Source organism: Cnephaeus nilssonii, assembly GCF_951640355.1.
Source record: "Cnephaeus nilssonii genome assembly, chromosome: 11".
In the NCBI taxonomy this organism is placed as follows: domain Eukaryota; kingdom Metazoa; phylum Chordata; class Mammalia; order Chiroptera; family Vespertilionidae; genus Cnephaeus; species Cnephaeus nilssonii.
This window is the reverse complement of record NC_137082.1, coordinates 71,635,498-71,658,670: the sequence shown is the minus strand read 5'-3', so window position 1 is coordinate 71,658,670 and position 23,173 is coordinate 71,635,498.

The following is a 23,173-nucleotide window of genomic DNA, read 5'->3' as shown; positions in this document are numbered from 1 at the left end:
TTAAAAAATTTGGCTCTCAAAAGGAATTTCAATCGTTGTACTGTTGATATTTGGCTCTGTTGACTAATGAGTTTGCCGACCACTGCACTAGACTGTTGAAATATAAAAAGGAGCTATTGCTGGTGGGGATATAGGGAAATGGTGCTCTCATACATTGCTGATGGAAATGTAAGTGTTGCAGGCTTTCTGGAAAGCAATCTAGTAATTTCTATTAAAATTTAAAACACATGCACCCTTCACCCAGCTAACTTACGCCTAGGAGTCTATCCCTTAGAAACAGGAGTGCCAGTACACAGGAACGTATCTTTATTACTTCATTGTCAATAGTGAGAGAGAAATCAGAAGCAAAGCAAATGCCCAATAATGAGAGGATGGAGAAATACATTTTGGTCCTTTAAAAAAAAAAATGAAGTAATGTCTGGAGTGCGCCCATGCCACCCCTTCCCCCCCCGCCCCCCCAGTGGCGTTACCTTTGCCTTTCTCTCCCCTAAACTCCAAGGGCCCTTCTTTTGCTTCGGTAACTTGTTTCCTGAAGCCTAAGCAGCCCAGCTGGCTCACTTCTATACCTCTGTAACTTTCTAAATAGACTTTTTCTTATAATTTGGAAAAAAAAATGAAGTAGAGCTATATTAATTGACATGGATAACATTTCACAAGGTTGTATAGACTGAGAAAAACAAGCTGAAGACCGTTTTTCCTCCCTCAGTGACAAAAACCTATGTAAAATGTGTGTGTGAAATAGGTCTGGATATAATTACATAATTATTTAATGGGGAAAATATGAAAGGTTATTATAATAGGATTAGATTCACCTATGGATGAAGAAAACCTAAAATATCAGTGGCTTAAACAAGATGGTTGTGTTCTCCCTCACGTGTAAGTCCAGATACAGGCGATCTGGAGCTGATGTGGTTCCTCTCCTTCCTGAAACCAAATACTGAGTACTGGAAACCGGGCTTCTGTCACTACTAGAATGTGACCTTCTTCCTTCAAGTCCAGCCTACACATCCTCACCTTCAGACTTCATGTTCCAGGCAGCAGGATGCATAAAGGAGTGAGCTCAGGGGAAATGATGCGAGTAAATTGTTTCTTTAAAAAGGTTTCTAGCCCTGGCTGGTGTTGCTCAGTGGTCAGAGCGTCATCCTGTGCACCAAAGGGTCATGGGTTTGATCCTAGGTCAGGGAGCATGCCTGAGGCAACCAATCGATGTTTCTCTCTCTAGAATCAATGAAAAACATATCCTTGGGTGAGGATTTAAAAAAAAAAAAGTTTTCTAGATGCATCAACAAAATACACTGGTCAAAACTTAATCACATGAACACATGTGGCTGCAGAAAAGAATGGGAAATGTAGTCTTTATTCTGTGTGGCTATGAGCCCATCCAAAATTTCTTGGCTTTATGCATACCTTCTTCCAGACAACTTTAGAATCAATCTTTCAAGTTCCAAAAATAATCCCATAGGGATTTTGATTAGAACTGTTTTAAATTCATAAAATAATTCAGGAAAAACAAATATCTTTATACCATGAAATGTGGTATCTCTAACTAAAGTTTATTTTCTTTAGAAATAATATATACTTTTCTTCATATAAATCATATATTTTTGGTCAGTCATACACAGGTATTCTATAGTTATCATTGCAATTATGAATGGAATCTCCTTTTTTCATTACATTTACTAACTACTTATTGATAGTATATAAGATTTGTCTATGTATTTCTTATATTGAACCACTTCATTAACCGCTCATTAGTTTCAATAATATTTCAGTTGGCTTTACAGGAAGAAAATAATATAGTCAGGAAATAAAGATAACTTGCTATGTCTTTTAATATCTATCTCTTTTTATTTATTATTATTTTTTAAACCTCACCAGAGGATATGCTGTGTGTTGTGTTTTATTTTTTATTTTTTTAATTGATTTTAGAGAGAAAGGAAGGAGAGAAAGAGAAACATTGATGTGAGAAAGAAACATCGATTGGTTGCCTCTCGTATGGTCCCTGACCAGAAATTGAACCCGCAACCTAGGAATGTGCCCTGACTGGGAATTGAACCACAAACTTTTTAGTGTACAGAACAATGCTCCCACCAACTGAGCCACCTGGCCAGGCCCCTTTATATTTCTTCTTCTTAACTAATGGCATTGTTCTGAGACCTCAAAAACATCTGGTTAATAATAATAGTGAGCATCTCATTCAATGGAGACACTGTCAGTTTGTAATGTTTTACCATTAAGTTTGCTGCTTGTGGCTTTGATTTTAAATTTTTAAAAAAGTATCCTTGGCCTATCTGGAGAGAGAGAAAGAGAGAGAGAGAGAGAGAGAGAGAGAGAGAGAGAGAGAGAGAGAGAGAGAGAGAGAGAGAGAGAGATCAGCAGCCTTCGACCAGGGATGGAACCTGAAACCTGGGTAAGTGCCCTGACCAGGAATACTAGTAGAAGCCATCACTTTTTGGTATACCAGATGACACTCCAACCAACTGAGCCACACTGGTCAGGGCATGAAATAAATGTCATACTTTAATTAATGCATTTCTGGCATATATTGAGATGATCATATGCTTTTTTCTTTCACTATCTGATGTATTACAGAATGCTTGATTCAACACAGATTTCTTAATGTTGAACCAATCATTCTTCCGGGAATAAACGCTACTCCGTCATGGTGCACAGTTCTTTTAATACACTGCTGGGTATAACTTACTAATATTTTATTTAAGACTTTCATATCTGTAAGTGCCCAGTTAGACTTTTGTATTATAAAATGCATTGCATTTTTGTGTTATAAATTACATCTTTTCCCATGCTAGTTTAAATATCTAGTTTAAATAACACAGAGAAATGGCATTTTAAAATGAGATTTCCTAGAACTCATTCATAAAACCATCTGGGGCGCTGTCACTTGGGGGCATAAATTATTTACGACCTTTTCCATTTTATCAATGGATCTTTGTATATTCTGGTATATAGGTTCTGTAGAATAAGATTTGGGAAATTATATTTTCAAGGGAAACCAGTCATTTCAAATAAAATTTCAGTTGTATTAACAAAAATATTAGCATAAAATTTTAAATAATTTTTAGATCTTTATATGTGGAGTGCAGACCCTATTCCTTATACCTGGCACTGTGTGCTTTTTGTTTTATCTTTCTCTCTGTCTTTTTTTTTTTTTTTTTTGCTTGTGCTTGATAGTTTTTTCTTTTCTTCTTCCTCCACCCTCCACCCTTCTTTTTAATCTTTCTATCTATTTATTATTATTTTTTTTGTTAATCCTCACCTGAGGATATTTTTCCATTGACTTTTAGAGAGAGTGGAAGGAAGGGGGAAGAGATAGAGAAAGAGAAACATCAGTGTGAGAGAGACACATCAATTGGTTTTTTCCTACATGCGCCCCGACCAGGGCAGGGAATCAAGTCTGCAACCAAGGTATGTGCCCTTGACCAGAATCGAAGCTGGGACCCTTCAGTTCGTGGGCCAATGCTCTATCCACTGAACCAAACCGGCTAGGGCCACCCTTCTTTTTAAAAGAATAAGTTTTTACTTTTATTTATCCAGCCTAATTATTTTTTGCTTTCTAATTTATTAGTTTCTGCTACTATATTTAATAATTCCTCTCCTATTATCTGTGTTTTATCTTCACATTTGTTGTGAGAATTCTAGTTCAAAATATTTTTTTACAAAGAAATAAAAAAAAGTTTTGCTCCATTATAGCAATGAGATAAAATTTTTCATATTAGCAATGTGTAAAATACCCAATGTTATGAAATGTGTGAGAAAAAATCACTTTCAGACACCACTAGTAGGAGTATTCTGGCAAGCAATTTGACAATATGTGTGAAAAGTTTAAGTGGGGATGCATATGAACAAACTATTCTACTTTCAGCAATTTATTCTTAGACAAATAACTAGACCAGGAGGCAAATATTTATTTAAAAGGCTATTTTTCAGAGTATTAGTTAGAAGTAGTGAAAAATAAGACAGTGAATAAATGATGACATAGCAACACAATTAAGAACAATGCAGCATTAAAAAGAATGTGGTGAGTTTATGTTTCGAGTTGATATAAAAAAACTGGTTAAGTATAATAGAATATGGTTCTCGCTATGTAATCACATTGTATGTAATCTGGAAGGCTATTGGTCAAAGTGTGAAGGTTGGTTATTTCTGCCCACAGGCAGTGTATCTTTCTTTTTTTTTTTTTTCAATTTTTTTATTAAGGTATTATATGTGTACATATCTTACCATTGCCCCCCCCACACCCCACTCCCATATATGCCCCCACCCCCCGTATCTTTCACATTCACCATTTTGTACCATTCTTTCAATAAGTATTCCTGATCAGAAAAAAAATTATTTTGAAAAAAGAACTCCCAGTTGTTCATACATTCTAGGGTATATATACAATAAACTTGATTTGATGCCATACTGGACACAGGAGGAAAAGGAGAGTTAGTGCAATTCTTTCCTTGAATGGTGAAGAGAAGGTAATATTCATTGCCTAGAAAGCACAGATGATTGATGGAAATCTCCCCATCCCAGCAAGTAGATACTTCAAGAACATGGCAGGAGCCCTAGTCAATGTGGCTCAGTTGGTTGGGCATCATCCCGTGCACTGAAGGGTTGCCTGTTCAATTCCTAGTCAGGGCATGTGCCCAGGTTGCTGGCTTGATCCCCTGTAGGGGGTGTGCAGGAGGCAGCTGATCAGTGATGTTCCTCTCTCACTGATGTTTCATTCTCTCCCTGTCTCTCTAAAAATCAATTTAAAAAAATGAACAGGGCAGGAGTCCCCTGAAAATCCAACAGGGAGGGCAGGCCTCTTACCTTACCTCAATCTGTTCAGATCTTTTGGGTTTCCTTCAACCCTGAGATATTGGCTCCTGGCTCCCTCTCCTAACTCAGTTTCCTGTGGATACTCAACATCTCTCACAGTGTCCTGGGATTCTGTCCTTCAAACCACTCACAATTACCTAAATATACCATACATCCAGTGTCTCCTAGCCTTTCCTGATATGGTTAGTCTGGAACACTCATTCCTCCCATTGCTCCCTAGAACAACATCCCTTGGTTCTCCAAGATCCAGCTTGTGGAAGATTAGATGATGATTCAACAAATATTCACTACTTCTCATTACACCTTTATGAGAGGAATAAATTTCCTTGCACCTTAACTTTGGGCTTTGCCATATGACCTACTTTGGCCAATGGGATATTAGTACCCATGATGTGAGCAGAGGCTTAAAATGTGCTTGCCTGTTAGGCTTGGTCTCTCACATGCCTGTCTTGTCATGATAACCAGGTGCAAAGAGATCTAAGCATGGAATGTGGCTCACTTGGTTGGAGTGTCATCCTGTACACTGAAAGCGTATGGGTTTGATTTTCGGTCAGGGTACACACCTAGATTGATGGTTCAGCCCCTGGTTGGGGTGCATAAGGGAGGCAGCCAATTGATGTTTCTCTCTCTCTCCTTCCTCTCTCTAAAATCAATAAAAAACAACAACAAACACAAACATTCAATCTAGAGCGAGTGTGACTAAAAATTATAGGACATCAAAGCTGTTTAGATGTTTGAAAAAAGGAGGAGTCTCGATTAACAGTCTCGATTGGCACATGCTTGATATTAGTGTGTATTGAACAAATCAACAAACAAGTATGCAGAAAGGTTACTAGGCATATCTTCTACAAACCAACCTATCTGTAGCGATATTCCAGAAGGTGAGTGTCATTAGGAACCCTGGGAAAACATTTGTGACCTCCCCCCCCCACCTTAAATATGAGGTTGGTATGAACTTAAAGAAGTCTAGTTACATGTACACATTGCTGTGAAAATAATTTTCCAATATATCACAAGCCTTAACAATGTCTCTACCCTTTGACCTAAACATACTACACCCAGGGAGCTCTTCTGTAGTAATTAATCTGAGAGGTAGAAAAAGATCTACAATCATGTTCATTACACAGTTATGCCTTGTAGCAAAAGACATTAGAACTTGTTTGCACAAACTGCTTTGTGGGCACTGTCAAACTTGCTGTGTCATCTCTCTTCAGAGCTATAGGCCAATGTAACTCAGAAGAGATCAGGACTGAGAGAAGGAATAGAGAGAGGGAAAGGGTGAAGCGTCAAGAGAGAAAGAGGGGAAAAGAGGAGGAAAGAAGCAGGAATGGTGTCAGGGGGGAAGAGAAAAAGAAACAGAAACAGGAATAGAGGCAGAACAAAGATATCAGTTCCTGGTGAGTAGCGTGTGGTGAATAAATGTTTGTGGAATAAAGACTTGAAAGGAGAAAGAGTCAGAGGTAGGAGTGGATCCAGAGGCAGGTCCCCAGCTCCCTGACTGCCTTAGACCTTATTCACCCTGGAGCACCCACCGTGAGGCCCCGGGCACACAGGGAGGCAGCTGGAAGCACGGTGGACAGGGAGGGTAAGGAAGGGGCAGGGCTATCAGCACAGACTGCTGAGCCCCTAGGGGAGCAGGGTAGAGAGAGGGCGTCCCATGGATGTCCAGGCTCTGCCATGGGCATGGAGGAGTAGGGAAAGGGCTGAGGTCATATGGGAGTGGGGAGAGGGATGCCATGTCCTAGGACCCCCACTGTGGGTTTGGATGACATTGCCTTAGCTCAAGCATGTCAAACTTGCGGCCCGCAGGCTGCATGCCTTATTTGGCCCATGTTAGCCTTTGAGTTTGACATGCTTGCTTAGCTTGTCCTTTCTAATTGTAGCCCCCACCTTCCAGCAACTCCTGTTTGCTGTGGGAGTCAACTTACAGATTTTAATTGCGAAATGCTGTTCTGATATTGTAGATGCCTTTGGGTATTCTTGGGATGAATTTAGAATTTATCCTTCAATTATTTCAAGTTTGTCATTGCATGCCTAACTCAGATCTCAGAGGAAGTATTTCTTCCTTTTCTACCTCTTGGTGGTTCCTGTGTGTGTGTGTGTGTGTGTGTGTGTGTGTGTGTGTGGTACATGCATGCTGGATTACATCTGCCTAACTCTTCTCTGGCTCAGAGTTTCTGTTTCTGCTTCCACTGAATGAGCACAGTTCCAGGATCGCCCTGTCTTCTGCTCTGCACTGCAGCATCGCACCACCGGCAGCCTTTTCACCGGATCCCCCTTGCCCCAAACATCACACCACTCAGTGGTTGTGTGAGTAGCAGTCTTTACTGACGGCATGGGAACATGGAGAGGTTTCATCCTGCCATGCTGCTTAGCCCCTTCTCCACCCCAAACTCCCGGCTTCCTCCCCTTCTCACCACTCCAGGTTCCCTTCAGAAGCCCAATTCTCTCTCCTTAATTTGAAAAAATAATTTAAGTCTCCACTCTTTCCTCATGGCAGGGTCCACCCTTTTCATACCGGCAGCATCCTTATCATGCTTTATAAATAAAGGGCTATCCATTTCTTCCATTTTTAGTAGCAAAGAACCAGCAAGGGCTCTGAAATATGAGGTTGAGTTCCAGGAGCAGATTTGGAAAAGAGGATTCTTGCAAAAATTATTTATTTAAGAAGTGTTCCCAGAAAAAACTGATGGGGGGGGGGGGTTTGGGTGGGGAAGTGGGGCCTGGAAAAACGAGGCCAAGCAAAGATATGAGAGAAAGCAGAGTCCCAAGGAGAGCAGCTCTGGCTCAATCCCTTGTGGGAACTCTGGAGACACCGGACCATTGCCTCAACAGGGAGCAAGAGAGCTGGAGGACTGTTCCCCCATGTTTGTTCGCCATTTGTTAAAGGGCTGGCCCTAAGGGCACATACATTCCCAGGCTGTCTATCAGGAGATGCAGGTGCAGGCTGTTTGGAGTGAAATCACACGGAGAGGAGAGCGAGGGTGCACGAAAACCAGTCCAGGGATCCTAGGGGCTGTGGGCAAAGCACCAACAGCATCTGCCGCAGCCGTTCCTTCCCCCCTCCGTACCCACTCTGTGAGGGGAAGGGAGCTGCGTGCAGGATCATTTCCTCGCCAAAGTGAGTAATGCCAGCGGAGAGAGCAGAGCAGCTATCACTGAGGGTGGCTGTCGGTATCATAAGAAATATATTTGGTTTCCCTCTTTGGTTCCTGGCGCCAAGATCCTAAAATCCATGTCATTTCCTAAATAATAGGAGTATCTTTTGTTATTCATAACAAGCCCTTTCAATCTCCCCCGAGTTTATGCCAACGAGGTGACTCAGGGTGGGGTCCCTACATAGCCTCAGGATGGGGTTGGTCACCCAGAAAGACCAAGTGATGACAGGATTGGAATTTTCAGTCCTACCCACCGATCTAAGGAAAGTGGGAATCGGTGCTTCGGTGCTGCAGCTTAAGTTCTATAAAAACTCTTGAACAAGGAGATTTGATGAGCTTCTGGGATGGTGAAGGCATCCCCGTGCCGGGAGGGGTGGCACACCCCAGATCCACGGGAACAGAAGCTCAGGACCCTTCCTCACCTTGTCCTATGCATCTCTTCATTTGGCTGTCCATCTAGATCCTTTATCATAAAAAACTTTATAATAAACTCATAAGTGTAAGCAACTGTTTCCCTGAGCTTTGTGAGCTGTTCTAACAAATGATCGAACCTAGGGGACGTGGGGGCGTTGGGGAGGATTGTTGGGGACCTCCAATTTACAGCCTATGGATGAGGAACACAGGTGACAACTTGAATTTAGAATTGGCATCTGAAGTGGGGGCAGTCTGGTGGGACTGGGCCCTTAACCTGTAGGATCTGCTGCTATCTCTAGGTAGATAGTGTCCGATTTGAGTTCAATTGTATCAGAGCAGCAGACACCAGTCAGTATCTGCTGAGAATGGCTTGGTGGTGTTGAAAACAGTCTAGAACCTGTTTACCTACCAGAGCAGAAGCTTTTCTTCCAGGCCCTTCTCGCACTTCCCACTCCTCTCAGGCCTGTCTTAGCTCCTTGGGAGGATGGAGGGGCTCACTAGCAGAAGAAAAGGATAAGTACTGTGGACGAAAAAGTTGCTGTAATAGATCATAAATTCCTAACTGGGCAGGTCATGGTGGGTAGTCACACCTCAGGCCTATAATTTCTCTACTGAAGGGGCTTAAGCCAGCCCTGTCCATTGTTCTTATGCACCTAGGTTAACACACCTTGGAAATGCCAGAAGCAATACGCCTCAAAGGCATAACCACCATTAAGAAAGCACATAATCTTGTAATCCAATCCCTGCCTCGATTTCTGACCCAGGGTGAGAAATCTGCTGTTCCCCACGTCAGGAACTCAGTCTCAGGTGTTGGAGTCATGCGTTCTAAGTACATTGTACATCGTACATCGTACATCCTACATCGCGCATCGCATTGCTCCTGGAGTCTGAGCAGGCGCTATTAGTGAACACTGCTACTCTGAGCTGCTCCTCAAAAGCACCAGATACTGCCTCCCCCTGAATGAAGTCTCTGAACGGGAGAATGGGGTGGGTGACATTCATCTGGATCTTGGCCATCAATGCTTTTCCTGTAGATTTTTGTTTGCTACGACTGAGGCAGGATATTAAGAAGCTAGGAAAATTCCTTGGCAAGTAGAATGGGGAAACTGAGACAGATAGCTGAAAAAAACTGGCCAGATACAGAGAGTCACCAGGGTGGAAAGCACCAGGTGCCTAGCAACCGGCAAAACTGGTACTGGACCTCCTCGCCCCCAGGGTGGCCTTCCCTCCTCTGGCATATTGCTGGCCATGCAATTTAGACCCCTCTGACCTTTCCTCTGTCAAGATAATATCTAGGCCTTGGTTGTATTTCAGCTCCAAGCCCAGAAAAGCAGCAAAACCAGATGGGTGACACCAGGACTAGCTGTGATGAACCCTGACCTGGCACTAACCCATCAGTGGAGACTATGACCATGAACGATGGATATTCCATTGAGATTCTCCTCTGGGAGCTCCCCTAAATTCCCTGCCCCCCTTTATTTTCTTCCAAATATGTTTCCATTGATTTCAGAGAAAGAAACAAAGATGGACAGATAGAAACATCAATGATGAGAAAGAATCATTGATTGACTACGTCCTGCACCTCCTTCCCCCCTCCCCCCTGAGGATCGAACCTGCAACCAGGCCATGTGCCCTGACCAGGAATCAAACCATGATCTCCTGGTTCATGGATCAACGCTCAACCACTGTGCCACACAGACAGGGCTAAACTCCCTGCCTTTAAAACCCTCAAGCCAAAGGACCCAGTGCAAGCTCTCCCTCCCAACATAATGCCTGTGACTATTCCTTCCCCTTCTTCTTCCCCCACAGATGTGCATCTCCTAAACTCTAAGGATCCCCATGAGACTTGTAACCAGGGGAGCAGCTCATCCCAGGCTAAGCCCCTGAATGTGTCCCAAAGGCCCCCCTTTTCTCTGATTTTCCAGTGAGCTGACAGCAGCCTCTCCTTGGCTCATTTCTTTCCTAACATTTCTAGAGAGCAAAGCAGCCCCACCTAGGCTCCCTCCTGTTGCTTCTTCTATCCTAGGCCCTTCCTTGTTCCATTGTCCCCAGCTTTAATAAACATACTCTCAAAATTACCTGGACTTGTGTTGTGAAATCTTTCCTGCATGAAGTCAAGAACCCACACACTATGGGTCGGCCCCGAGTCTAATTCTGTTTCCTCAGTTCAAAAGCACTTTCCTCTACTGCTCTTTGCAAAAGCATCACTGGTCTCAACACACACACACACACACACACACACACACACACACACACACACACACGGAGTATTCCTCTCTATTCACTACATAACTGAATACGGTGCAGGCAGTGGGCCAGTATTCAGAGGCTGCGCAGACATCCGAGCAAGGCCCTGTGGACTTCCTGCAATTTCCAGTGCCCCTCCCCTCAGGTACTTGCCACATTCTAACATCTCTGCTTTATGGGATAAAGACATTGAAAACATGTGCATTCATTTCCGCCTCCTCCCCAAAGCCTCAAAATGAGAGAAGAGAAATTACAACAACAAAAAAGCATATATGCACAAGGACAAAGTGAATTGAAGAGGGTACAGGCACAGATGACAGATGTCCAGAAAATTTTGGAAGCTGGAGAGTCAGTGGTAACTGATTTAGAAGAGCAGAAATAGCTGAGTTTTAAACCTGAAAAGGAAGGTGATGCACAACAAGAAGCAAGTGGATTTTTTTACTCTGGGGATTCTAACTGAAATATCCGCTTGGGATGAGGATGGGGCGGGGGGGGGGGAGGGCGCTGAAAATAGGAGCTGCATCTTGGCTGTGTGTTTGAGCAGCAGTGAGACACCAGATCTCCACTCCCTCCCTTAACCAAAGGAGAACAGAGAACTACACTAAAAAAAGGCACTAAGTGAAAGTCTACCTGTGAGTCAACCTCGCTTCCCACCCCCTCTCCCCACACACACACTCTCTCTTCTGAGCAGGCAGAATGATGGTAGACAAGCTTACATCCTCTGGGAGGAAGAATGGAAGATTCCTCTCTGGAGAAACTGACTAGGCTAAGAGAAAAAACCTACTGGCATTTGGTTCCCTCAATGAAACAGCTGGGTCCCCACTTGATCACCCTATTGTGAAGCCCATTGGAATATGGGCCCCTCTCATACACCCAAGGCTCAAACATCTGAGCAGATAGCTAAGCATCCCATGATATCAGAGGGGAGCTTCTAATATAAACTACAGAGACATAAATCCACCACCCACCCATTCAACTATCCTAGAGGAAAGCAGAAAATACACAAAGCAAAAGAAAACTATGAAAACAAAACAGTAAGCTAGAAAAAGGGACATCCAGAGACTAGGGGCTTTTAAAAATTCAAAATATGATAGCAGAAATAAAAAATTCAATAGATGCATAATTTGAGAAATTCTCTGATAGTAGAAAAAATACAAAGAAACAGAAAGCAGGAGAGAAGGGGAAAGAAAATTCAAGGCTTATTCCAGAAGATCCAACAACTAATATAAGTTTCAGAGAGAAGAGAGAAAATGAGGGGAGGAAATGATCACACTAGTAGGCATGATAGGAAGAAAAGGAAATAACTCAATGCCTGTCATTGGGAGAATAAAGAAATTGTAATAGCTTCATACAACAGAATACTATACTGCATAATAAACTATGGCTATGTGCATAGATGACTCTTATGAACAATGTTAAATGAAATGCGAGCCACAGAAGAATGCCATTTCTTCATATGATGCTATTTCTACAATATTCAAAGCAAGCACAAGTAAACAAGTTGTAGTTTAGCAACACATACATGTGTAGTTAAACAATTTAAAAGGCAATCAAGTTGGGAAAAAAGCCATGAGAGTGAGCATGTGGCTGGTGGAGGGTGAGGGAAGGGGGGCAGCATGGGAAGGCAGGGAATGAGATCAGAAAGAACATATAGGGGAGGTCAAGGTATTGATAATATCCTATTTCCTAAGTAGGTTGGTGGCTTCATAGATGCTTGTTTTACTACTATGTTTCATAACTTATATTATTCATATTCTTTTAGATATGTGAAATGCTCTCTCTCTCTCTCTCTCTCTCTCTCTCTCTCTCTCTCTCTCACACACACACACACACACACACACACAGAAATAATATAAGAAAATTTCCCTGAATTGGGGTTGTGCATTTCTAGATTAAAAGTCCAATGCAATGAGGGGTAAATCTACACCAAAACATATCCTTATGAAATTTCAGAACATCGGAGATAAAAAGGATATTATAGAAGCAAGAAGAGAGAAAAAAATACCTCATGTACAAAAAAACTGAGAACAGAAGTGTATTGGTCTCTCACCATCAAGACTGGAAGTAGAAGACAACATGCCTTCACATTCTGAAAGAACAAGGTTCCTATCTAGAACTCTGGACCCATCAAAGAAGCAAGTGGGAGAGCAGAAGGAAGGTAAACTCAGAGCAGTTAGGCCTCAAAAATGTTATCTTCCATACTCCCCTTCTCAAAATGAGAGAATGTGCTCCACCAAAATGAACCAGTAAATCAAGAAAGAGAAAACCCTGGAAGCAAGGTTTTCCAAAATAGAAAAGAGACAAAAGGGATACAAAAGGTGTTAGTAGAGGGAAATAATCCCAAAATAGCAGGAACAGGCACAGTACAATCCATTTTGGAAGGAGAGAACAAGAAAACTCCAGGAGAGATTTATCCATGTAAAACAACAACATCAGCTGCCTAATATTGAAGTGAACTGAGTTATAGTTCTGTGAGAGAGTTTTGCGAAGAATTACTGATTGGCACATAGAAAACTAAGTAAAAAAATCCAACCAAATAAAAAGAGGCCATTTATTTACTCCAGGGAAAAACCAAAGTTGTACAGGAAGGGATATATAAAAGTAATATATTATGTGGCTTATTAGTATATAACATTAATATATAACATTAATCCTGATAATGCTGAATATTGACTGAACCAAAAAATATTATATAACTATACAGGGAGAATGAAGGCAATCGAAGTGTGTTTGTGGATCAGAGTGTAAGAAATTAAGAGAATTGAATCTGTATCTTCTGTAGCTATAAATAAATGATTACTTTCTAAAATGAAAAAAACACATGCACACACAAAACAAACAAAATAGGAGGAGAGGAGAACACTCCCCAACTCAATTACATAAACCTGAACCAAAACTAGATGAGGAAGCAGAAGACAGGAACTTAGAGCCAGTTTCACTCATAAGCATGTAAGTCGAAGTTTTAATTACAGGGTTAGAAAGCTGAATGTAGCAGAACCAAGCTGGTCATAGTGCAGTAATACAAAGTTGGTCCAAGTTAAACAAAAAATATTCATATAAATCATCACAATAATAGATTAATGGAGAAAATCTATCTTGATAGGCACAGAAAAAGCATTTGATAAAAATCAGTACTCATTCATGTTAAAAACAATCGTAGCCAAAGAGGAGTATAAGGAAATTTCCTTAATGTGACTGAAAACACTTTACCAATAATTTATAGCAATTAGGATACTTAAATGGTAAAGTATTAGTAACATTCCCTTTAAAATCAGGAAAATGACAAGGGCATCTTTTAATACCTTTCTACTCAACATTGTACTTGCAGAGTCTGGCCAGCATAGTAAGACAAGAAAAAGAAATAAACGACATAAAAATTGTAAAGGGAGAAAAAACTACCTATCTCATTCTGAGAACAGGATTCCAACCTAGAATTCTAGAGCCACCAGACTTGCAAATGAGAGAGCAGAATTTAAGACAAGTTCAGACAAAATAGGTCTCAAAAAGTTGATCTTACATGTACTTTGTATTAGTTTCTCATTGCTGCTAAAACAAATGGCCACAAATTTAGTGGCTTAAAACAACACAAATGTATTCTCTTACAGTTCTTGAGGTTGGAAATTAGTCTAGTCCATGGTTCTAAAACCTAGGTGTCAGCAGGGCTGTGTTCCTTCTGGAGGTTCTCGGAGAGAATCTGTTCTCTTGTCTTTTCCAACTTCTACTAGTAGAGGCCGCTCCCAATCCTTGACTTGTGGCCCCTTCCTCTATAATCAAAGCACATCACTGTAATCTTTGCTTCCATTGTCACATCGTCTCTCTGTGCTACTTGTCATCATATAACCTTCACCATCTCTGACCCTTCTACCTCCATCTTAAAAGAACCTGTGATTATATTGGGCCCATTTGGATAATACAGGAAAATTTCCCCATCTCAAAACCCTTAATGGAGTCACATCTACAAAGTTCATTTTGTCATGCAAGGTAATATATTATCAGGTTTTGGGAACTGGGTTGTGGACATCTTTGGGGAGAGGCATTATTCAATCTATTTATTACCTATTACTTCCATGCAATTATTCATAGGCTATATGATTATATACATAGAAAGACCAAGATAACTTACAAACAGACTATTAGAATTAATAGGAGAGTTTAGCAAGGTGATTCAACTGCTTTCCTATAGTTCAGATACAAAGAGTTGAAAAATAAAATTTAAAAAAGATGTCATTTACAACATTAAGAAAGAAATTATAAAGTACCTCATAATAAATCTAACAAAAGATATAATTGACAAAGGACTCAAACCCAGAATATATAAGTAACTCACAAATCAATACTTACAAAAGCTCAATAGAAAAATGAGTAAATGATAAAGAGGTAAATCACAGAATAAAAAGCCAGAATGGCTAATAAATGTATGAAAAGATGCTCAACCTCATTATTAATCAGGGAAATACAAATTAAACCATAATGAGGTACCATTTACTATCCACAGCTTGGGAAAATTAAAAAGTTTGACAGTTTCAAATGTTGTGGTCCAATGGAGAAATGAGAACTCCCCTACACTGCTGAATTAAGTGTAAATTGGTTCAAGCATTTTGGAGACCAAGCAGGCAATATCTCAAGGTGAAGATGCATGAAGGTGCATATGCCCTTCAACCCAGCAGTTTCACTCATGGATGTATAAATCACACAGAATCACATGGGTGTATATACTCTAGGTTCTTTCATTTGTGCATGAAGACACATTTAAAAGAATGTTCACTGCAACACTGTTAGTAATAATAAAAAGTGGGAAGCGATCCAAATGTTCATCAACAGAGAATGGGTAAATAAATTGTGGTTTATTCATATAATGAGATACTGCACAACAGAGGAAATTAATGGACCACAGCTATATATATCATTGTGGATAATTCTCAAAAACATCTTATTAAGGGAAAAAAGGGTTTCAGAAAGTATTGTGCTATTTTTCAAAAACTTAACATAAAAAACAATATATACTTGGTTTGGGAATATAGACATATTTAGTAAAAGTATAAAAGGACATGTATGAGAATAAACACCAATAAAAATCAAATGTGGTTTACTTTTGGCAGGGGGAATGAAACCAGGGAGGGTAATACAGAGCTTCAGCTATAAATGTAATGCTTTATTTTTTAAGATGGGTGATGGATATTTCTCATTATTTGTACCTTGGAATGAAATATGCCACTCAGCATTATATGCTTGTTGTTCAGAAACCTGGAAGGAAAGGGAAGAGAAAAAAGAAAAAAAAGTGAGTGGGGAGATGAAGGAAGGTGCAGCAGACTCTTATTTTTTAAAACCTGTACTTCTGCCAGGCCGGTGTGGCTCAGTGGTTGAGTGTCAACCTATGAACCAGGAGGTCACGGTTCAGTTCCATTTGCAGTCAGGGCACATGCCTGGGTTGCAGGCTCGATCCTCAGTGGGGGACGTGCAGGAGGTAGCAAATCAATGTTTCTCTCACATTATTGATGTTTCTCTCTCGTTCTCTCTTCCTTCCTCTCTGAAATCAATAAAAATAAATAAATAAATAAATAAATAAATAAATAAAACCTTTAAAGGGTGACCTTTAAACTATACTTAATTATGACTTCAATAAGTCAGTATTGTTATAGGCACCTCTCACTGACACCGGAGAGGTGTTACCGGACAGTACAACCCCCTGAGCCAGTGGAACAGGGCTGTCCCCAACCTCGATCCTTGTCTTCTCACATAAAATGAATTTATACGAGAGACCTTGACTGCATTGTGAAAGCCAATTTATTAAAGCAATTAAAGCATGCACCTTTACTGAAAAAGCAAAGCAAGTGAGCAAACCTATACATCTGGCTTATGAAGCACAGACCAGCTCTCAGCTAATCTGAAGATAAAGTTGGGTGGGGGTCTGTGGCATTATATACCCTCCTGTCTATAGACTTCAAAATTCCTCTGCTGACTATTTTGGTACAGATTAATTCTCAAGGTCCCTTTTTTTACTCTGTTGTGGCCTTCCCAGAATTCATGAAAAGCACCTGGCAATTTTATCTTGCCAAGCCTTGAGACAATAAAAATACATTTATATTGATTTCAGAGAGGAAGGGAGAGGGAGGGAGAGATAGAAACTTCAATGGTGAGAGAGAACCATTGATCTGCTGCCTCCTGCACGTCCCCCACTGGGGATCAAGCCTGCAACCTGGGTGTGTGCCCTGAATGGGAATGGAAGCATGACCTCGAGGTTCATAGGTCAACACTCAACACTGAGCCATGCCAGCTGGGCAAAATTATACCCATTTTTGTCAGATGAGCAAAATATACACGGAGTGGCCAGATTATTATGATCTCTGAATGCATAATAATCTGGCCACTCAGTGTATATCCTATATAATAAAAGGCTAATATGCAAATTGTCCCCTCGACCAAGAGTTCAACCAGCAGGCAGTCCAGCCAATCGCCCATGTCCCCTCCCCCTGGCCAGGCTGGCCGGACCCCAGCCATGCATGAATTCATGCACTGGGTCTGTAAAAAAAAAAAAATATATATATATATATACACACACACACACACACACACACACACACACACACACACTGAGTGGCCAGATTATTATGCATTCAGAGATCATAATAATCTGGCCACTCAGTGTATATTTTTTTTGCTCTGCCGCAGAATTTTAGTCATTAGTTTCGTGTGCCATGAGATGAAAAAGGTTGAAAATTGCTGCTTTATCTTAATGAAACTTGATATCTTTGTGATTTTTTTCTCCCTACAATGCGTAAGTTTTCTTGTTCATTGAGGCTCTTGTGCTCCAGTCCTAAAATATTAATGTCCTATGTGGGATTTCCGAATTGTTCTATTTGTTTCTGGATATTTGCCTTGCATATAAAGATGTGGCTATTCTCTGCATGCATTTTCCCCAGAGACACATGTAAATGTAGCTGTAATTTCCTGTTTGGTAAACAGCAAGTCTTTAAATTTAGAACCAGGTAGCAAGGTTAGTATGTAGAAGTGTAATAAATTGGATTGCTTTCAAAGCAATACCTTTTCCAGTTAACTGTTGATTCACAGTTTGCTTCTTTACTAAATTTACCAAATATCACATGGTATGTGAAAACACTATCGATATAGTTTAAAGTATTTCATGGACCTTTTTGCATGATAAATGGACTTCATGCTATAAAGGAACGAAAGATATATCTTAACAAAACATTATCATTGTTAAGAGGACAAAATTGAACCAAACCTCTTCTCCAGTGCTTGGTAGTGTTACCGTTGTAATTACCTAGAAAGGAACAAAGAGAGGCCAGACGTTATAAGCATGGCCATCTGAGCAGCTTCACCAGAAAGCTGCAATACACACTCCATACTGAACCACTGGCCCATTCTACACAGATCACTGGGGGAAGGGATCCAACAAAGGGGAGACAGATGCAAGCTCAGTAAAATCGAGGTGACACAGGGAAGATGCCTGTCAGTCAAACCTGGGAATAGAGATCACTGGCTAAAGGGGGAAGGGTTCCATTCCAAATGTGAAAATTTGGAATACATAATCCCCCCAGACATAGAAGTTCTCTCTCTTGTTGCTCTTGGCACTCTCATGGCTCTCTTGCACTTGCCTGTGTTCCCTCGATAGCCCTGCGGACCCCCCGCACAATGGACGGATGGACAGCCGTGGAGAACACAAACTAAGCTAGCCTGATACTGGACTGGATCCGTGCTCCAACGTGGAGCGGAAACTCTGGACAGTGGCTTTGATCTTAGCTCTGCTGAAGCCAGAGCTACACTTCTTCTATGGCAGGGCAAAGACAATGGGATCTTGGAAACTCAGGGGTGTAATTCCACAGAAATAAAGCTTTCTACAAGATCTGATACTCCCGAGGGGGTTTCCGGAAATTCTTATTCTAGTGGCATTCCAAGAACCCCACTTCCCCCAGCAACTGGTGGGCACAAGGGGCTCTTTTCAGCCGTAACAGTAGTATTTTTCCTGAGAAGTTCCATGCTGTGTGTGGTCTCCACCTGGGGACTCCAAAGCTTGTTTAATGGCCTGTGTGACAGCAGGAGCCCCGTCTACACGAGATTCTACCTCTGAGATACAGCATAGTAGAGAACTCTGAAATGTCCAAATATATTTGTTTTAGATCTCCTTTTTTCCTCAAGCAAAGACCCATTTTTTAAAATTATTTTTTTTTGAAGCTAGTTTAGTTATTGATTCCTAAGGTCTTCTTACACCTGTCACTTCTCAAGATTTTTTTTTTGGTCTATAATCTTTTAATCTTCCTGTAAAGCTAACAAAACATTGCCTATGCCTGGCTTCCCATCAGAAACATCCAATCTCTTTCCAGCATAATGCTTTTTAAAGGACTTTGTCATCCGCTTCCTGGGCTCATTTAACTTATACCAATTTAGCATCCTTGCTTATGCTTTCTTGCTATTTCTCATTTCATTGTCTATATGTTACTTTACATTTCTATTCCTTTCTTTACAGGACTCTACTTTATTACCAACATGCCATTTGAGGATATTCTCATAACTAATATTTTGCTTTGCTCTACATTTCATTCTCATGCTCTTATAGGACAAACATGGGGTATAAGGCAACAAAGATAGCCCTTGCAAAGCCTTCCAGAGGCCTGGGCAGTGACTCCCTGCCTCTATTCATTATCCTCCTGAGCCTTTGATTCTAGTGGCACCAACCTCCAGGAGCACCTAGTAAACCCAAAGAAAGTAACTGTATTTATCTACGGTTTGGGGTAGTTACAGAAGAATGTGAGGTAGGACAGGATTCTTAGGAATCAGGCTGGGTAGGGGAATAAATGAAACTAGGAGGGGGCTGATAGCGAGAAAGGTCCCGCCCCGGACTCAAGTTTCTAAGGAGACACAGGCATGGGTGAGGGCAAGGTGGTGGAGTGTGAACAGTAGTGGGAAAGGTCCCCAAAGATGAGGCAACTCAATAATTGATAATGGCTTATTTAGTAAAGCTTCGAAGCAACTGGGGTGATTTGGCTGCCGCACAGGCCAAGGCAGAGGGAGAGCATGATGAGGACCTATAAGAGCAAGTTAACTTGAGGTCACAGAAGCCATACGTACATGCAAATATACGGTCAGCGCCCGCCAACAGGGACGGCTCAGGCGCTAAGCGGGCCAGTCCAGAAATCGAGTCCAGAAAGTGGTAGCAGCTACTCCCCATAGCTGGGACCCCCTCCTGACCGCAGCGCAGGTAAAGGCAAAACCCCAGGACAGCGCACCACACGGGCCAAGGGACCGAACCAGGTGAGGTCGTCCTCTGTTTCCCAGAAGTCTTCTTGGAAACTACATTTCCCAGATGGTCTTGCGGCACTTATTTCCTCCAGGTTGATTAGATGGGGGTGGTGCCGGGTTTGCGCCCTCCTCGCCTCCCCTCCACCACCCACCCCTGTCCTTGTGGAATGTGACTGGCTGGTGAGGATTAAAGCATCTCTTGAGGCCGGGGGAGCGGCTCAGCTCCCGCCTTTGCTCAGAGACCTGTGAGACATGCAGGGCTCCGGTCCAGCTGGCGCTCGCGTTTCTCCGGCCCTGGGGGTCGCGGGTGGAGCGGGATCGGTGGGGAAGAGGAGGGCCTTGGCTTTTCCTCTGGAACAGGTGGCGCTGCGCAGGAGCATCGACCCATCTACCTCTTGCTTTTCCCGTGCTGGAATCTCCCTTCTACCCTACAGTCCTGGGAATTCTTTAGGTTCCAATTAAGCAGTTTTTAAAGAGACCTGCTGAGAAATGGGGAAAATATTTTTAAAAGAAAAGTTAACGGCCCTAAGTTAGCCCCCTTGCTCTGCTGCTCATCGGACGCTTTATGAGGGCACAGAGAACCGTGGCGCTGCGCTTAGCGGGGATCCATTTTAAGTCAGGACTTCCTTCAGGCAGTTACTTCCGCCCGCGGGGAGCGTCGGGAGTCCCGGCGCGTGTTCTCCAGCGTAACTGGCCTCAAGTGAGGGACCACGACCACGCGCCCCAGCCCAAATCTTACTTCTGCCCCGGCGGACATGGGTTCTGCCCGGCTGCAGCGGCGTCGTTCTCATTTCACGGAGAGGAAATCTGGGGGTGTGGTGGATAAAGGGCTGTCCACCTGCCCCGCCTATACAGACAGTTGTCAAGTCAGAACTCTGTACAATCGGAACGAATTCCGATGGTCTCAAACCAGTCCTGTCCGCTCCGTATGGTGTTCATCTCCCTTTCTCAGGTTTGCTGCCGCTGCCCTATTTTAAGCCATGGACATCCTGGCTGTCCTAACAGTTTTATCCGTCCAGTATTTATGGAGGGTGTGCTGAATGCCTGGCGTTGTGTGTGCTGGATGCTGGGGACACGGTTTTGAATGGGACACGACAACAACGCCACCCTCACGGGGTTTCTAAACTAATAGGGAAGACGGACATTGATTACATAACACAAACAGGAATAACATGTCAAGCTGTGCTAAATAGAAAAAAAGAAACAGGGTGCTTACAAGAGAGAATAATGGACAAGGTGGGGGAGCTATAGATAGGTTGTGAGATTAAGGAAGGGAAGAACTGCTTGACCAGAGACCTGGAAGCAGAGAACATAGAAACTTTGTAACAGCAAAGAAGAGAGTGATCCAGACAGAGGGAACATCACGTGCAAAGGCCCTGCAGCTGGTAAGAATTTGGTATTATGTTATTCCAGGAACTGAGAAGTTCTCTGGGTCTGGAGCATAGTGAGTTTGGGAGAGGGTGGAACAAATGGAGACTGGCCTCCTTTTCTCCAGTCTTGCCTCTTCGAGGCCATCCCACACTGGCAATAGAGAAATCTTTTCAAAACTCAAATATGATGACTTGACTCCTTTTTAGAGTCTTTGTGTCCCCTATAAGCCAAACTCCTTAGCCCAGTGCTCGAGGACCTTAATTGGATTTACCTTGCTTTCCAGCTGACTCCCACTCCCTGACTTTTTCCCATGTGCTGTTACTTCTGCTTGGCTTGCCCTCTCCCATGTTCTTGCTGATTAAACGGTTCTATGTCTGTGCTGTTCAATATGGTAACGTCTCAAGTTCCACTTAGACAGTAGCCCCACCCACCCCACCCCAGTGGTCCCTGACTACAGGCTGTTTCCAAGACAGTTCACCCTGAGACTATAGGCCCCTGGGCTAGGTCTTCAAGGGTCTGCAGAGCCAAAGCTATACCTTAGCTATAGTTCAAGCTGTGCCCCAAAACATACCAGGGCACAGACAGATGGAAGGTATATGGCTCCTGGATATGACCAGTGCATTGCAGAGCTTGCCACCCCAGCATTCCTGCCTGGAGCCTGGCCCAGAGCAGGTGCTAGATTAACATTGCAGATAAATGAACTTACTTTCTCTTTCCCAGCCCAGGGCTTCCTCAGCTACTGCAGTTGGCTTCTAGAATCCCTCCTTTTCATTGTGGACAAATAATGGCGTATGCCATTCAATGGAGATTACTGAAACCAGTGCTTTATAACCACCTCCTCCATTCTGACCCTTTGGGGGTGTGCCAAGGGACAGCTGCAAAACCAGTGAGTAATAATTATTTGGAAACATGCTGGATCCAGCAGTTTTATGTGATCATCGGATTTTTATTTTGAAACCCTGTGTGCAAAATGAAAGCCCAGAAGAGCATCTGCTACATTTGATTAGGAGCAGTGTGGTTTTGGGAAAGAGTACTAGTCTCAGTGTCACCCTGAACCTGTGACTAACAGACTCTATGACCTTGGACAAGGTGCTCTGTCTCTGGGCCCCTGTTTTCGAGTAAAACGAAAACATTAGACTCTGAGCTTCTTCCTAAGGAAATGTGAATGCTTTAAAAATGGCTGGTCACATCTGCAATCAAAACACATTAAGTACCTTTCAAGTGATCATTTGTTTGAATCTGGTCTATTTTCACTGTTAGGTGTTTTTTTTTTTTCTTCTCTTTTTTTCTTTTTAACACCTTTCCTTTAACTCTTCCACTGCCAGTGTCTTCCTCACTTGCAAGGTCTTTACTGATTTTTTGGCTGTTTGGTTCAGATTCCAGTAAATCATGTTGGATTCTAGCGATTGATTCACCTGCTTCTATGCCCTGCCTGGAGTCTCTTTAATCCCCAGCAGTCTCAATTTCCTCACAAAGCCAGAGAAAGGTCCCTGTCTCCCTCATCTTCCATCCTTCCCACTCTTCTCTTTCCTGAGAAAACATATCTGAAAAATCTGGGGTTTCTATTCTGGCAGGTCCCACTCTCACCACTAGATGGCACATGTGTGCAAGTCATCAGTCTTTGGACAAAAACTTTAATTTTATTATGTATTTATAATCCAGTCCACAAAAGCTTTGAGAGGAATTGTAAAAGCACAAAATGTACAAAAGGTTAAAATTGAAAGTTGAGGGCCATAGCTGGTTTTTCTCAGGGCACGTGCAGGAGGCAACCAATCAGTGTGTCTCTCTCACATTGATGTTTCTTTCTCTGTCTCTCCTTCTCCCTTCCACTCTCTCTAAAAATCAATGGAAAAAGTATCCTCGGGTGAGGATTAACAATAAATAAGTAAATTAAT